The following is a 17,500-nucleotide window of genomic DNA, read 5'->3' on the forward strand; positions in this document are numbered from 1 at the left end:
CAGCACATTCTGGAGAAAACCATGGCTGGCTGTTAGGTTTTTGCTGGAACTTTTTCAGTCACTCCAAACGAGAGATCTTTTTAAAATTCTAACTGTTTCTTTGAATGCAATTGTTCGTATTTCTTTTGCACTTGGTTCATCGGATAGGTAGGTTTTGAAATTCTTTTTCATGAGTGGGTGCTCCTATAATTACTGGAATGATGACGATCTTAAGATTCCAGTTTCTTTTCATATCTTATATAAGACCTTGGTATTCTGTTATCTTTTCCCTGTGTGCGTGTGCATGTGTGTTATACAATGCGTGTGTGTGATACAATGGATAACTTTTCGGGTTATGTTTATCTCAACAATAATCTACTCCAAATATTTTGTACAATATTAAAAATATTTAATCTGTCACTTCTTGTGAGTCTCGTGCAATTTGTTTTTCTTACTGGCATGAAGAGAGTGTTGGATATCTAGGCTGTATGTACCAAAAACATCATTCTGACAAAAGTGACAACATAAGAATCAATAAAATAATTATCAAATGTTCCAAAAAGTCATTTGAATAAAACTTATGAACTTCACAAGGCACATGTTTGAAAAAACAACAAACTTGACCAATTGTCAAAAAGAAGAGTTAAAGGCATGATGTTTGAAAGGTCATTTTCGACAAAAGATTACACAGGTGTAATCAAAATCAGGTCAATCCAGTGAAACGACAATGGCCAAATAAAATGCTCTTTTGGGTGTGGTTACATTGATAATACCATCCTAACAGGAGCATTTCAGATGGGCACAAATAATTATATAATAACACTCGAAAAGAATATTAATATTGTACAAGATATTCCAAGTATATTATTGTTGCAATAAGAATAATTTCAATAGTATGACAAGTCTTACTGATGAAACGAATGTTAATCGGGCTCCGATAATAGAATTGTATAGTTTTAGTTGATTATCTGTTGTTCTTGCTTTGATAACTAAAGATGGCGACTATCTTTTACCCCTGGTGTTCATAAACTTTGTGTTAGTACAGATTTTGTATCAAATAAAATTTTGTCAACACAGAAATATGTGAACTGTTGTAAAAAGCTGAATTAAAGAATGTAATCAATGAAACAATGATTTTTACGGACTTAAAAAAAATTTTTTTTTTTTTTTTACATTTTTTTTTTATCTTTTGTCCTGGCATAGCTTTTGAACTGGAAGAAAAAAAAAACCAACTAAGTTAGGTATAAAAAAAAAAAACAATTGGGTTTTTGTCCAGTTCCAGTTCAAAAGCTATACAAGTTTTTTTGTTTTTTTTTAGTTCAGTATAAGTTATTTGCTTCTTGAGCCAAGATCACAAACACTATAACTATTACTGCTAATACTATGATTACTATAACTACTAAGAAGAAACAACTGGTCGAATTCCTGTGCGTGCATCTTCCTCCTACCAACCAACCATCCATAACCGTCACCAACAATACATATTGTTATATTTTTATACTTCAATGGGTCGCCATTCTTGTAAACACAGAAGGAATACAAGAGAAGAAACTTAGCTGGACACCCGGCGTTGCCCAGTCATGCAATACGCTTAAACATGATATTTTAATTTATGCAGATTGTATATGTGTAATTATAGAATCAATCGTCTATTGCATATTATATATTATGAGGAATAATTTGCACAATGGGCTAATTCACACAAAAATGATAATGATAATGTCGGTCATCAAATTCCATCTGTGTTCGTTTACAATATCATGTCAGATGATGATATTTGGGCTTGACGATGAATGCCCTGGAAAAATCACTTCTGATCAATGTTTAGCTTTAAAATATGCAACAGAATAAATGATTTGCAGCGATTTTAAATTGTATCTCTTTTATCGTAACTTGAACTCATTAATGAGAAAAAAGAAAATCATGAGGTACACCCGGGCTTAAACAGGGGGATCATTTGATTTGTAGTTGAATGCTCTGCCACTGAGCTATCTCTCCAGATGACAATATATCTGGTTCTTTTTAAGAAATGATTTGCTGAGATTTTATTATATCCCTTGGTCGGTGTAATGTAAAATATTCCCCTGAAAAAATTCTTTTTAACTATCAGAGAGAAAAGACTTTTTAAGATCATATTTTTTGGATTTTTTTTTATATACTTATCAGATGAATTTCTGTAGAAAACATATCTAAGAACACTACCAGACATATAAATTAGAAGAGTGAAGATAAGTAACAAGAGAGATGGCCATAGTCTATAACCTTTTATCGCCTGGTTGAACTAATTAATTTAGTTTTAAATAAATGAATATAACAGCATAAATAAAGGGAATTAGATGAGTAGACACACCTTCCTATGAGCAGACAGGGGAAAGGAACTAGTAGGCGAGTGAAGGTGCAGGCCTCTACTGAGCAGTAGGTCTAATAGTCTTGAGAGGAGGGACTCGACGATCTTCAGGTTACCAATTCCTTCTGGCTCCTAAGAATGCGCTGCTTTCTTTTCCACAACATGAGTAGCGACGACCAAATTTCTGATGTTAACTGATGACTAGATTCCACTTAAGCTTTAACAAAATGGTATGTCCCATTCCAATATATGTATTATTATGTAGAATATTTACAAGATGACCACAGCTTCATTTGGTCCAACAGATATCCCGCTCCCCCCAAGTTCATATGAAATTTGGGAAAATGATGTGGAAAAGAATGCGCTGCTGGTTACACTCTGGAACAATAGAAAGGGGTGTGAGTAATTAATATGAGGGGTACAAGTACAATACTATCTAGGAATTGATTCAAACACGCCTTGTACGTATTAGTAAATGTTAGTTCAGTATCTGAATCGGAAAAGTTTGACAAGTTGCATAACGATATTCACTCTACACAGGTCTGAACGCTTCTTTCTTAGAACTGCCTGCCTATGAAACACTGTTCTGTTGGCTTGCTTTTTGACCGACTACAATATCATTGCCTTCAAGTCCAATGTAAACAAGTTCAGAAAAATCTGAGGATGTTCACTCTACACAAGTCTAAACGCTTCTGCCCACTTCCCCCAGCAACCTGCTTTTATGGTGCCCGGGTGCACCTAAAAATCATTTGTGAGACGTGATTTTTCAATAACTATGGGCATGAAAAGATCACGGTCGCCATCCTGGATCTTTTCGTTTTTCCTTCTCAGCCCGCAGGACAGACAGACACAACAAGCACATTTTACGGTAAGCCTTCTCTATTTCCCCCACAATATCTGGGTAAATGGCAAATACCTCCAGATTGCAACAGTCCATTGCTTACATTCAGTATGTCGTCGTCTGACTCAGAGAGTGGAGGATTTCATTTATTGTCATAAACACTTTTTTTTTCAAGCACTATGGATAATAATCAAGGTAAGTTTATGAAATGCAACTATTCTCAATGGTAGTTTAACTATTAAACTTCATAATTTTTTTCCAGTTTGAAGACTATCATAGTATCATTACTCTAACTAAAATTAACAATAATTATTTTTTTGATTATCTATGTACATCATAATTCAGGGCATAAAGGGTTAATAAGCAATAATTAAACACAGGAGAGATCGCCATAGACTATAATAGTCGTCAAACAAAACAAAAAACAATTAAAACTTTATTTCAATTTTATCCATTTTATGCTCTTTCTGTTCCGACATTATTTTTATTTCCTTTCTCCTGTTTTACAATTCTGTTAAATTATTATTGCGATTTTCCTCCACGTTGGTTTTAAATGAATGTTTGAACGAACGTAAAAGATAAAAAAAAAAAAAAAAAAAAAGGGGGGGGGAGTCAAATCGGAATCTTGATAAGATTATTGAAAATCATATTATGAAACCAACGAAAACAACAGAGTTAAAATGAAATACGATCACCGCCGGTTGTATGAAAATTTGTCGACATCAGGTTTTCCCTTGCAGAAGCCATATTGGACACATATTTCATTTTTTTTTTTTCTTTTGACTCGGCAATTATTGCTGTTAATTATGACGCATTATTATGGAATCTTTCTGCTTCATTTCTCTGTGGAGAAGATTTTCATTGCTGGAGGTAAAATCATTTCCACTTTTTTTTTTTTCATTTCGACATAATTAACATCATTACGATATATGTAAACTCGTCAAAGATGAGAGAAGGCATTTTGGCGCCATTTTGAGAAAGTCTTCCCCTAAAAATGCCATCTTTCAATAAAGCCTTGCACAAAAGTGTAATTAATGAAAGATTCCAATTTAAAAAAAAAAAAAAAAATTAAATTAAAATTTAAGTTTAAAAATTGTTTGTTAAGGAAATGTTTTTTAAAAATTTGCTTTAATATTGACCGTGTCAATATTATCATATTACCATGCATGGAGTATTGTTGCTACATCTGGGCTGATGCATCTAACCCTACTCTTTCATTTTTAGACAGGGTTCAAAAGAAGAGTTTCAAATCTAATAGGTTCTGCACTGTCAGTCAAGCTCCAACCTCTGTCCCATCGCTGCAATGTTGCATCCACGTGCCAAGTAATTTAATGGAATGTGCTCTGATGAGCTCATAGCACTCATGCCTCCTCGACGTACATACTCTCGACTAAACCAACAGGCAGCAAAACTTCACCGCTTCATTTAATCTCCCTTTGGAATTCCCTCCTTGTCACCTGCTTCTCTGACTGTACTAACCTGCAAAAGTTTAAATGTAATGTGAACAGACATCTTGCTGTTCAACTCTCCACAGTTCCATGTTGGACACGATCCCCTTAAGTCCCAAGTGTCAATATGCCTTTAAGGCGAAATGGTGAAAAAGAGTAGAAAAAAAATCCTGAAGTATGCTGTGGAGTCAGCAGCGGATAGGACCTGGATGGACTGCCTTGACTCGTGATGCACCAAATTCACTTGGAGTCAGCAGCGGATAGGACCTGGATGGACTGCCTTGACTCGTGATGCACCAAATTCACTTGGAGTCAGCAGCGGATAGGACCTGGATGGACTGCCTTGACTCGTGATGCCCCAAATTCACTTGGAGTCAGCAGCGGATAGACCTGGATGGACTGCCTTGACTCGTGATGCACCAAATTCACTTGGAGTCAGCTCAACCCACCGCAGGTGAATACCATACATCCTTCTATATTATTCAGATGTAATTCTCCTCTGGTGTCAAATTTAAGCCTGTCTAAACCTCGCATTACACATCAATCGTATCATTCTTATAGTCTTTTCATGCAATGAATATAAAATAGTTCAGAATAAAAAGAAATGGAAATCACCTAGAGTTCAACTTTGTGATCCCAAAGTCAAATTCTCTAAATAAAGTTTTTTTGTTTTTTTTTCAACATTCTCTTAGGGAACGATAAAAGAGCTCCAAAAAAGACGTCTGTTCACTTTGCTGCTGAGCGCCCAAGAAACAAGATCTATCTCAGCCTCATCACAACCTCCGATAACCAAACAAATTTGTATAAACACTTGCAGGGTAAGTGCTGGCAGACAAGCTGCTCTGCATGCCGGACACCAGTAGATTCTTGAAGTCATCAGGAGAGAATATGCACCGTTTGGAAACTTCCCTCTCTACGGATGTTTTGCACCCCCCCCCCTTACTGGATTGACTGCCTGGTGACATGTTAGCATTGATCATGTGAACTGCCAAAACGTGAGGCAAGGTGGAAGGTGCTAAACAACCGTCAATAAGAAGTATCCAAAACTAGATATTCTCTCCTACATGTTTTCTCTCAGTGGAGGAGAAATCCTTCACGACCGAAACAATTTTTCTTTTCGTTCCTTTTCTCCATGTTAAAAAACAACCCTGGTGTCTAACTGTCCCATAGGGAGGCATTGTAAATAGGAATTCGAGAATCTACTCTTGTAAATGCGGTGAAATCGTCTGCCAGTATTTATTATTTGTACAAACTAACATTATTTTAACATTTATTATTTGGACAAACTCTAACATAACTTACAGGTATCACACAAAAAACAAGAAAGAAGTTTTATCTTTAGAGTACAGACAAATTTAATTATGCACACTTAGGACAGATATTTTCTTGTCGATTTTATTTTTTCATCTCGATGTTTGCATCTTCCAGAATATTCCCTTTAGAGAGCGGCGGAGGAGTCTCAAAAAAGACGTCTGTTCATTCAGTTACTGAAAGTCCAAGAAACAGGACCAACCGCACTTCTTGACCACGTCACTTCCTCCCATGACATAACTTCCTGTATACTTTAGCTCAACCGTGAATGGAAAGTTTCGTTTTTCTTACTTAACTGTGCACAACCTGAGAGATATCAGAAAAAATAATGTTTCATTATTTTTTGACCAATATTTGCTTTACCAGATTGATAAAAACTATTTAATTATTCGCCTTTTGTGAAAGATCACAATATGGCGGCGGTGGTGGTGGGGAGAATCTTATTTTCTATATTATTTTATGAAGAAGATAATTGTAAATTCATGTAAAGAAACAACAAACAGCAGTAGAATTATGGTAATAAACAACCAATGCTTATTACAACTCATGTTGTAACTGCTTGTACTTAATGAACTTGTGTGAACTATTTACCCCCCCCCCCCCTCTCTCTCTCTCTCTCTCTCTCTGCTGTCCCAACCGATGCAAGAGAAATTGGCAAAGACAATGAAACACGAACTGGCAAACGTTAGCACATCTACACAGTCAAAGTTGATATTTCCAAACACACAATTCAACAAAATAATCAAACAAAAGGTAAACATGCTCTCCCCCCCCCACACACACACACTCCGTTGTTGGAAATACCGTGCCATCTTCATTGCAAATAAAAAAAATGCCCACAATATATGCCGTGTCAACAGACAAATGATCAGGACGTATACAAGGTGGGTCAGTCCAGAATACTTAGCATGCATGTCCATTGTTTCGCTGCAGATTTGCAAGTTCAAACATGTTAAACGCATGCTACAAATCTGAGAGCATCTTATATCTTTGCAAAACGACAATTCGATCAAGCATGGAGTATTGTTGCCACATCTGGGCTGGTCCATCTGTCACTAGCCTCTCGCTCTTAGAAAGGATCCAAGAAAAGAGTCTCAAATCTAATACACCTTGCACTGTAGATCAAGCTCCAACCTCTGTCCCATCGCCACCATGTTGCACCTCTGTGTCTTTTTTACAAGTATTTTAATGGAATGTGCTTTAATGAACTCATAGCATGTGTACCTTTCAACGTACATACCCAGACTAACTTGATAAGCAGCAAAATCACACCCCTTCACTATTGAGATCTCTAGATGCCGGAAAATCTTCTGTTCTAATAGTTTCTTCTTTCGGACTGCTAGACTTTGGAATTCCTTTTCCATTTCCTGCTTCCCTGACTGCACTAAACTGGAGAAGTTTAAATGTAATGTGAACAAACATCTTGTTGCTCAACTTTTCACAGTCCCCGTAAGAAACAATACTAAATAGCAGCCCCTTTCATTCAAAGTGGCGATATGCTTTGCTTGAGGTGAAAAAGAGTTAAACAAAAGCAAAAAAAAAAAAAAAAAAATGCTCATTTGGGAGAAGCATTTCTATCAAATCTGAAATTTTAAACACAAAAACGTGTTTAATTTGGTAAGGATTCTCAAAAGAAATGTCACAAATGTATTACTAAACAATTAATTATCGTTTCAAAAACCAAAAAGCAACAACACTGAGAAAAGAAACCATGAAAATTGAAAATGTTCATAGGAATGTTTGGAAACCTTGAGTTGTATTACTTTTTTGTCATTAAAAAAAAATGAAAGTATTTTCTAAGACAGAACCTTCCTTAAAGCATTTTATAATTATGAAATTATAATTAATGCTTGACTGAAAATGGAAACAAATAAAGAAAACTAATAGATTGTTAGAAATGGTTTTTTTTCTATATTAGTTAATATACAACAAAAAGGAAGAAGGGGTACGCATTTTTTTAATACCTAATAATCAAAGTTTTCTTTAATTTGATGAACAAGTATTTTTTTTTTACCATATTGTGTTACATTTAGAGATATATCTATCTATATTAATATAAATTTGTTTTTTTTTGTGTATGTGTATATTGATATTCATATTAAAAACCCTCTTTTCTATTTATTTAATGTATTAATTTGCTTCCCACCAAAGCCAATTAGGCACAAGGCCGTTTTTAATGTGGGGTAAAAACCAGCTCCCCTAAAAGTAGGCAAAAAGGGGGCACTCTGGTTACCAAAAATAATAATTGTCCCCGTATATAGGGTTTCTCCTCCATTGACTGGGACAAATTACTCTAAGTGCAGCATCTGCAGAACAGATACTACACCTTGATCCCGGCCCGAAGGCCAAGAACAATAGAAAAAAGGCAAGCCTCTTTTCTATTTTTTTAAAAAGAAAATACAACTTTGTTATATATGGGTCATGGAACTGCATTCGCTAGCAAAATATTTAGCTAATTTGCATATTCTTTTAAACATTCATTTTAATGAATTCCCTATTAGTTTTTTTCGGTTTTCTTATGGGACGATCATCTTTAGTTAACTATTACGTGTAATTGTATTCATGCAGATATTCTATATGATTTATAGTTGCGTAATATTTGTGTAAACAGCTTATAGTGAACACAAACCTCTTTCTATATATATTTATGTATGCGTAAATATTTTTGTTTAAAAATTTTGCCTACCAAACTCCTCAGTCATTTTTTGATCAAGCGACATAAAACTTCCTATACAGAGTATTCGAACCCATGCAACACTTTATATTCGGATTTTAGCCGGGGAAAGTCAGTGCAAAACTGGGAAAATTAGAAAATATTGCTAGGTGAAGGTCGAATGATGGCATTACGTATATGCATGAGTAACGTAATAGCTATTGGTTCATGTTTTAATTTTTAGCTTTGCAGTAAACATGTCTTCATAGTTCAGGCATTAACGTCAAAGGAAAAAGTAAATCATAAGTTAAACATTTCGGTTTCAATTCTCGGTGGTTGCACAAGAATCATTTTTTGAAAATCTTTTTAAATTATTACTATATATTGGGTCCAATATAATCTATCTATATATAAAAGTGAAAGTGTCTGTCTGTCTGTCTGTGTGCATTTCCCTACACAATATCTCTGTCAATTTTCAGTCTACAGACTCGAAATTTGATATACAGGGTACGGAGATTTAGGAAAATTTTGTAATCGGTTTTCGGCCTGTAATTTGGCTATTAAGGGGGTCAAAATTCAACGATTTGACCTTTGAGAACTCTACCAAACTCCTCCGTCAATTTTGGGTTTAAACATGAAATTTCAGATATAGGTTCTTTAGACATGGATCTAACTTAATAACTTGATTTGAGCCCAAAACAAAAAATGTTAAGGGGTCATAATAGGGGTCAAAGTTTTTTAAAAATTTGACCGCTGCAGTCTCTACCAAATTACTCAGACAATTTCTGGTCTAAACATTTGAAATTTTACATAAAGGGTATTCAAAAATAGGGCAAGCATTTTAATTAATTTGGGTAAAAAATTTGAGCTACCAATATATAAATGTATGTATGTATGTTTGCATGTATGCCTAAAACGTTCAACAAAGGCGACAGATTTTCACAAAATCAGTATCGTTTTTAAGCTCGACTTTTCAGACGACAAATATCGAAAAATTGGCCAAAAACATTAATTTCTTCACCTTCAATTGGGCACTTTTCTACAAGGAGGGGTCGCTTTTTTCGCCGATATTGTCGAAAGTCATCCTCTTTTTTCGATTGTCTAACCTTAATTTAAACCTACGTCACTTCCGGTTTGGCGGTGGTCGTAACAGCAAAGACGTCATGTTTTTTTCGCCATTCTTTTCCTCCTTTGCGGTACGGGTTCAAGCCTGCCTTCCTACTACCACTGTTTTTTTTTTGTTTTTTTTTGCTGAACATACACATCCAAACACCCGGGCGACGCCAGGCTGAAATGCTAGTATAATAATAAATACCATAAATATCATATTTTACGACCAGGTAATGCCGGGTGGCCTGCTAATAAATATATATATATACTAGCTGTACCTGGCCACGCGTTGCTGTGGTTCAGTTTGTTAAAATGAACACATTCCTCAAGAAAAATTGCATTTTGTTCGTTTATTTACTTATATTATTTTTTGCAATTTTTTTTAATCAATAAAAGTTATTTTTTCCCCAAAAAAAAAGATTAATTTTTTACCATAAATTGTTAGGTGAAAGTTGTTTTTTCAGGAAAACTTGCACTTTTTTTTTTTTTAAAAGAAATTTGTCAGTAAACGTTTCTCTTTGAAAACGGAATTTTTATTATAAAAAGAACAGATGAACACTGTAAATAGTTATGTGAAAGTAGAGAAAAATTTGATTCACTAAGAGTTAAGTAAAAATAATTAGTTCATTATATTCTGCGATCATTATTTGATAAATACTCGAATTTTCATTAAAATTCGTTAATTTCCTTATTTTTGGTGAATTTTTAAGTAAAGGGGGGGTCAAAATGTTTATACACTTTGAGCGTCGGCATTCATTTTTCGATGAATATTTAATAGGAAAGCGACCACGTGTGGTAAATTTATCAATAATCATGTGATTAAACCCATTGAAAACTTACCGATATTGTAAACACATTCTGTTTACATTAAGCCTGTAGTGTTTTTTTAGTGATGCAGTGTTGGCAACTGAGATTTTAAAAAACCCGCGAGATCAGAATTGAAGAGAATCGCTATCATCTGAAATTTTCAAAAATTGCTAATTCCCCCCCCCAAAAAAAAAAACTCCCTATTTTCACTTCCTACCATAAAAATTTATAAATATAGTATATCCAATATATAAAATGTTCCGTGTTTTCTCACTATATGTTTCTGGAATTATATTGAAGCGGTTAGCTCCCGTATTTTATCAGCTAGTTTTACCTGTTTTTTTCAGAGAGGGTATTTTTTTTTGCAGGAAACAAATCATAAACTCAAACTTTTTATAATAAAAGTTAAATTGAAATATACTGCAAATTAAACATCACAATAATGGTGCAATATATTTTGAAATTAGAAAAATAAGAAAACAAAAAAACTTTGTTTTAGCATGTTAAAAGTATTTAGGTTGGTAGATAATTAAATTCTACTGTATTGATATAGTTTTTTTTTTGCTGTTGTTTCTTGCTTTTTACAATTTTCGACTAAATACTTCTAAATTTCGTATCTTAAACTAAACTTCGAAGGTTGGAATGCTCCCCCCCACCTAAAATGTACTTGGAAAAATCGATTTTATAGCGAGATTTAAGAATTGTTAGCCGAACAAAAGGTGAAAAACAAAACAAATAATCAATAAATAATTGTTACCAAAGGGAATAAATGCTACTTTTTTTTTTACTTACATGAATGAATTTATTTTATGTTTTAAAGTATTTTCAAGCGCTTTCGGGTGTGTGGATGCGAAATACCTCCAGATTTTCTAGAATTTCCCGCTAGATTGTAAACGAAATCTCCAGATCTAGCAGGAAAACCGCTAAATTAGAAACACTGGTCACGTGACAGGAAGCGGTAATAAATAATTGTCCCTAAATAAAAAAAATGGCCTCTCGGTACAAAGAAATCCAGCTATTTATCATAGAAAAATTAAGTATAATGTTATAATTAAAAAGAAATATATAAAAACACACATGGATATAGTAAACATATTATACCAAAACGTGGAAGCCATCCGTCCAGTGGTTTTTTAGACAATTCCGAACGAACCAACATTTACATTTATATATATATATAGATATATACACTAGCATGGGTGCCCGGCATTTGGAGGTGTATGTTGAGCAAAAAAAAAAAAACGGTCTATTTATGATGAGGTGGTTGACTACTCTATTTAACACAGATTCAAGTAACTTACTCATGACGTGTTTTAAGACAGCAAGATCTACATACTGCTCTTCAAAAATCTTCCAACTCTCTCTGATGGTTTTTCGCTTGTGTTTCCCAGTTATGTACATCCATCTCAAATGTTTTCTAGTTGTTTTTCAGAGAATCCTTAAATCTTTTCTTTGTTTATATTATGGTCTTTTACCCCAATCTATCTCATCATAAAACAGTTGTTTAGAAAGTCTTTTACCCTCCATTCTAGCCAAGTGTCCAATTCTTTGAATGATTTTCATTTCTATACTAGTACTATTTTATTAAGTACTACAGTGTCAGGCATTAGTCCTCAAGTTAATATTAATCAGGTGTATTAAATATTGAGAAAAAATGTAACTGCAGAATACCTAACGAATGGCCATTGCAGGGCAATTGCTTAATTTCTGAAATTGTGTACAAATGTGAAGTTAAGGTGAATAATAGTAAAAAGTTATACCTAGGGGGAACTGCAATGAATAAATTAGGTCATTAACTAATAAAAACCTAAATAAGGGAAATCGGATCAAATTTAAATTTAATAATCGTTATTAGGAATAAACTAACGTGTGAAAAATTCAATCACAAAAAAAATAATAAATAAAACTTTAAGTAATTGCAAAATATTGAAACAAACAGATTATGATGGATTAAAATAGATTAAATCCGAATATAAGTTTGAAACCAAATCTCATTTAGATTTTTAAAAAGTATCCTTATCAAAGAAGGTCTGCACACTGAGAGGCCTCCTAACAACTTAATATATATATATATATATATATATATATATTACTTGTTTATTGTTATATAAACATGTTTACATCCTGCTGCTACAAACAGCCACTTGTTTCAATCAAACAACAGATATCATCAGGCAGCGACTTGACTATTAAAATGTTCAATTTGAATAGTCAAGTCGCTGCCTGATGATATCTGTTGTTTGATTGAAACAAGTGGCTGTTTGTAGCAGCGGGATGTGACCATGTTTATTTAACAATAAACAAGTATTATCAGCTCTTTTTATTGAGCACTATCTAACAACCTCGTTGAATTCACTAGTCCATTACTTTTGAATAAAAAACCCGAGTATATATATATATATATATATATATATATATAGAAACACCCCTTAGAAAGGTACTTATTTTATAAACTTTTTTGTAAATATAATTCCTTATTTTTGTTTAAATCTTATTTTATATCGAAAAATTCTAAAAAAAAAACAAACAAAAAAACATACTTATACCTCTTATAAAAATCAAAAATGTAATTACTATTTTCCTACTATTTTCCCTCCTTTTACCATTTAACCAATCAAACATCATTACACAATAGTTTAATTGTATCACATAGATATTATAACAAATATAATTGAAAATATCTTATATTACTCATATAAACAAAAGAATTAAATTCCACTTAAAATATTTATTTTTTTTATTCTAGGTTCACAAACTATATTTACTTCAATAAGCTGATTAAAATTTGGTGTCTTCTCCCCCTTTCCCTCCTGCTGATGAGGAGACGATATCCAGAAATATTTTACTTATTTCTCGACAGTTTTATTCGTAAATATTAAATAAATAAAAGGATATCGTTTCCGAAACGATCGTACATATAAATTTGATTTTGTTATGTTTCCTCCAATGAAAACTTGATTGATAACTTCACAATTATTTATCTGTGAACCTTTATATATATATATATATATATATATATATATATATATATATATATATTACATTTCTGTAGAAATATATTTTTCTTATTATATATCAATCCTTATATAAGAAGCTCAGTGTGATTACAGAGCAATATACGGAATAAATGACCAAAATTTTATATTCCAAAATTCATGATGTTGACAATCTTATAGTTTATTCCTTTAAATCAGTTGATTTATACAATTCTTGACAGTATCTGTTTCGTAGCACAAAATCAATCACTTAATTATTATATCAAGCAGTGAATCTATTATGCCCTTATATATATAATACTAACAGACCACCCGGCATTGCGCGGTCATGAAATAAGCATAAATATTATATTTTAATGAATACAGAATTCTTATTTATTATAACTAGAAATAACGTAGATAATTAGCGTGATGTTAAATTCTTTAAAAAAAAAAAAAAAAATGCAGAAAGCAACTGAGACGTGCAAGTGAGTATTGTGATTTTTTTGAGCAGTTCATTTCTAATAACAATACTTGAGCTGAGATCGAAACCAAAGCCTAAAGACAGTGCGTCAAGTGTGATAACCACTAGACCAGCTTGACATGACCTTTAAGAAGTGTCTTCAAACCTACTTATTCTTAACATAAGGAATCGGTCATTTGAACGATTCACACATGCACATTCATGAAACAGTTGACTAATAAATAAAAATCCGATGACCACAATTACCAACTTTTCAATTTTGACCAGTTAGTAGCCTCTTTTCCGGATCAAAACCGATTAAAAAGTTCCCCACATGTCTGAATACCCTATATACCAAATTTCAAGTCTGTAGATAAAAATGTAAGTTGAGAAGTGTCCTCACACACATTCTCACTTTTATAAATATACTATACAACACCAATATATATATATATATATATATATATATATATATATATATTGAGTAAGATGATTGATAATTTATGATTAAAAATTAAAATTCGTTTTCATAAGGAAGAACAAACAAATCAATAAATTGTACGATCGTTTCGGAAACAATGTTTTTATTGAGGTAGACAATAATTTTATCATAGTTTTTTTTAAACAAAATCTCATCAGCAAAAATATTAGGTGTTTTTTTTTTTAAAGGCACCAAAATAAAACTAGCATTTTTAGGCAGATGTATCTGGAAAATATTTAAAATATAAAGGAAAATAGTTACTTTTTTTATGTTGAAAAACAAAGTAAAATGAAAATAAAACTAAAATAAAATGGGGTTTAACATAAGTATATTATAACAATTTAGGAATATTTTTGCTAACAACACGTCTATACTTGAACAAACCAATAATGAACGAAAACTTGAAATACTAAAAGCATTGCTAATAAAAACTAAAAAAAAAAAAAATACTATCAATAAAATAAATTTTATCAATAGTAGTAATATCCTGAAATGTTTGGAAAGTTATTAAAGTAATTAACCAATGAAAAAATAGACACGTAATATAAAAAATAAATAAATTATATAAATTGTGAAAAACCTGTTAGATTAATCTATTCCTGACGATAAATCCAGAAGGATTGGATAGTATTGTGACTTGACAAAAGGATTGGATAGTATTGTGACTTGACAAATACGGCGATTACATCAGCCAGTTTCTTCCTGAAGTGAAGACCGTTATTTCGAACTTGGAAAGGATTAAAAATAGAATTAATAGATAAAAAAACGTCTATTTTATTTAATGAAATAATATTATATATATATATATATATATATATATAAAATATATTTTAGTCATCGACATACAGCAGTCCTGTTTCGTTGTTTCACAACTCATCAATGCCGCTAGACTAACACCTATCCCAAGCCAAGGATCGAACCTAGAACCGTCGTGATGACAGTCGGCAGTTCTACCCCATGACAACGGAAGCGGTGACCGCAACTAATCTGTCCGAATGTCTATTTAAATAAACATCCGTCCGCCACTCGTAAAGTGCTAAAATGTTTGTTTGTAAACAAACCGCGAGCTTCGCATATATATATATATATATATATATATATATATATATATCATATCATATAACGTAAAATATAATCTATACATCTATAAAAGAATGTGTATGAGGTCACTTCTCAACCTATATACTCAACAGATTTTTTATCTTCAGCTTTGAAATTTGGTATATAAGGAATTCAGACATGTGAAAATCTTTTTAATCAGTTTCATCCGGGGAAACAGGCTGCTAAGGGGTCAAATTTAAAAAAGTGGTAATTGGAGGGAGATAGTCATAGGATTTTCATCTGTTTGTCACGAAGTTTGAAAACACTTTAAAAAAAGATCCTTTCAAGCTGGCCTAATGGTTATCGTACCTGACTCAATGTTTTTAGGTTTTGATCTCAGTTCAAGTATTTTTTTTTTTTTTTTTTCAGAAAGAACTATTTAGAAAAAAAACATAATATTCGCATGCATATGTCTCGGTTTCTTTCCGTTTTTTTTTTTTTTTTTTAAAAGGAATTTGATATTACGTTTAATACCGGGCAACGCCGGATACATCTACTATAACATATTGTAAACCATATATGTATGCACTTTGAAATATATCCGCAAGAGTTTCTCTAAAATGCTAATGATGAGAAGGCAAGGCATGATAGTAACTGCAGCTTCTTTTTTCATGTGTGGGTTAGCAGGTGAAGGAGTAGGAGGGGTGGACAGTATGAAATGCGAATTGATGAGTCTGATAGGTGAACCGAGTATGAGGAGGGGAAGAATGGGAGATAATGTTATCAGGGATATTACTATCCATCTATCTCCTTGGAGATGATGATGCTGCCAAAGATTCGGTTGAATTGGGCAGTCGCTCGGAAAGAGGGGGTGGCAGCGTTTTAAGAAAACAATCCAATGTCTTTGATTCTGCGACACACGCACCCCCCCCATGGAACGCTGAAAAGGGGGAGGGGCAGAGGGGAGGGCTTCGAGTTGGGGGCAGGCTATCGAGCAGAGGCTTATAGTCATCTGCTATAAAACCCGTGCCGAGGTAGAGAGAGGGACAAAGGACCCGAGATATCCTCAGAACACTCAATCGGGAACGCAACAAGTGCCGTGTACAGATACACACAAAAAACAAAATAAAAACCACATTGCAGACGGTCGAAAATCCAGCAACGTCGCAACACTAACTTTTGGTAAGTTACATTTTTATTTATTTTTTTTTTTTTAATTTTTGAAGAAGAAAAAAAAAAGGAAAGGCAAATTTCTTTTTTCTATATTATACTTCTTAGTCTGTATGTTTGTCTGTCTATCCGTTCTATTTTGTTCTCGGAAACTACTGAGCCGATATGGCTAAAATTTTGTATGGATCTTTGTTATAAGATGCAGCGAACTCTAAAAGATGGCATAAAATATTGGAACTGAAAGCGAACGCTTTAATCATATGCGCCCCCTCCCCCGCCCCTGATCAAACAAAAATATTCTATCTTTTTAACATTTTTCAAGTCAATTCCTCAAAAAAAATAAAACAAGGATGTTTTAATTGCCATGTAGGTAAAGGATGGTAGAAATTTACACAAAACAACATATAGTAATCCAGCATCTGTTCCAAATTCATCTTGAATTGATGCCATTGTCAACGCATTTATTATCTCACTTGGAAGTCTATTTCCATATGCAGGATCAAAGTTTGTGGAAGCGTTCCAGGCTTGAATCGAAATCAGCACTGCAGTTGTTTCTTGTAGTGTCCATGTAAAGTATTACGGCATCTGTTTGATCCACAGTTGGAGATTAATAGAGATAAGTCATCACAATATCACATTTACTCCAGAAGTTTGGCATAAAGGACTTGTTCTAAGTCAATGGTCTATAACAATTTTTATACTCAGCCCCCCCAAATCAACAGGGATTAGACCATTCCTGTAATGATCGATCCCTGTTGATTGCGATGTAAAGCTGATTTTGTGCAGTTCTAGGAGGTCTACCCTCCCAGGCTTTGCCTTCTCTCTTTGAGAAGGAGTTAGTTTATTGCTATTTGCCTGAGGCGTCATTACTAGG

At 33.2% G+C, this 17,500-nt stretch overlaps 1 protein-coding gene and 1 long non-coding RNA gene across 2 annotated transcripts in view; one reads left to right on the plus strand and one right to left on the minus strand.

Moving 5' to 3' along the window:
• The window catches only part of LOC145248786 (uncharacterized), a gene marked incomplete at its 5' end in the record, with an annotated part of 199,585 nt that overhangs the window by 152,012 nt on the left and 30,073 nt on the right, over positions 1-17,500 (minus strand). The window lies entirely within an intron of this gene.
• LOC145249079 (uncharacterized) overlaps positions 16,128-17,500 on the plus strand; it is a 24,352-nt gene continuing 22,979 nt past the window's right edge. The window contains exon 1 of the mRNA XM_080110914.1: positions 16,128-16,638. The gene's annotated coding sequence lies outside the window, so the exon portion shown is untranslated. The remainder of the gene's footprint in view (positions 16,639-17,500) is intronic.

Source organism: Euprymna scolopes, chromosome 27 (assembly GCF_053919585.1).
Source record: "Euprymna scolopes isolate OS-2025 chromosome 27, ASM5391958v1, whole genome shotgun sequence".
Classification (NCBI taxonomy): domain Eukaryota; kingdom Metazoa; phylum Mollusca; class Cephalopoda; order Sepiida; family Sepiolidae; genus Euprymna; species Euprymna scolopes.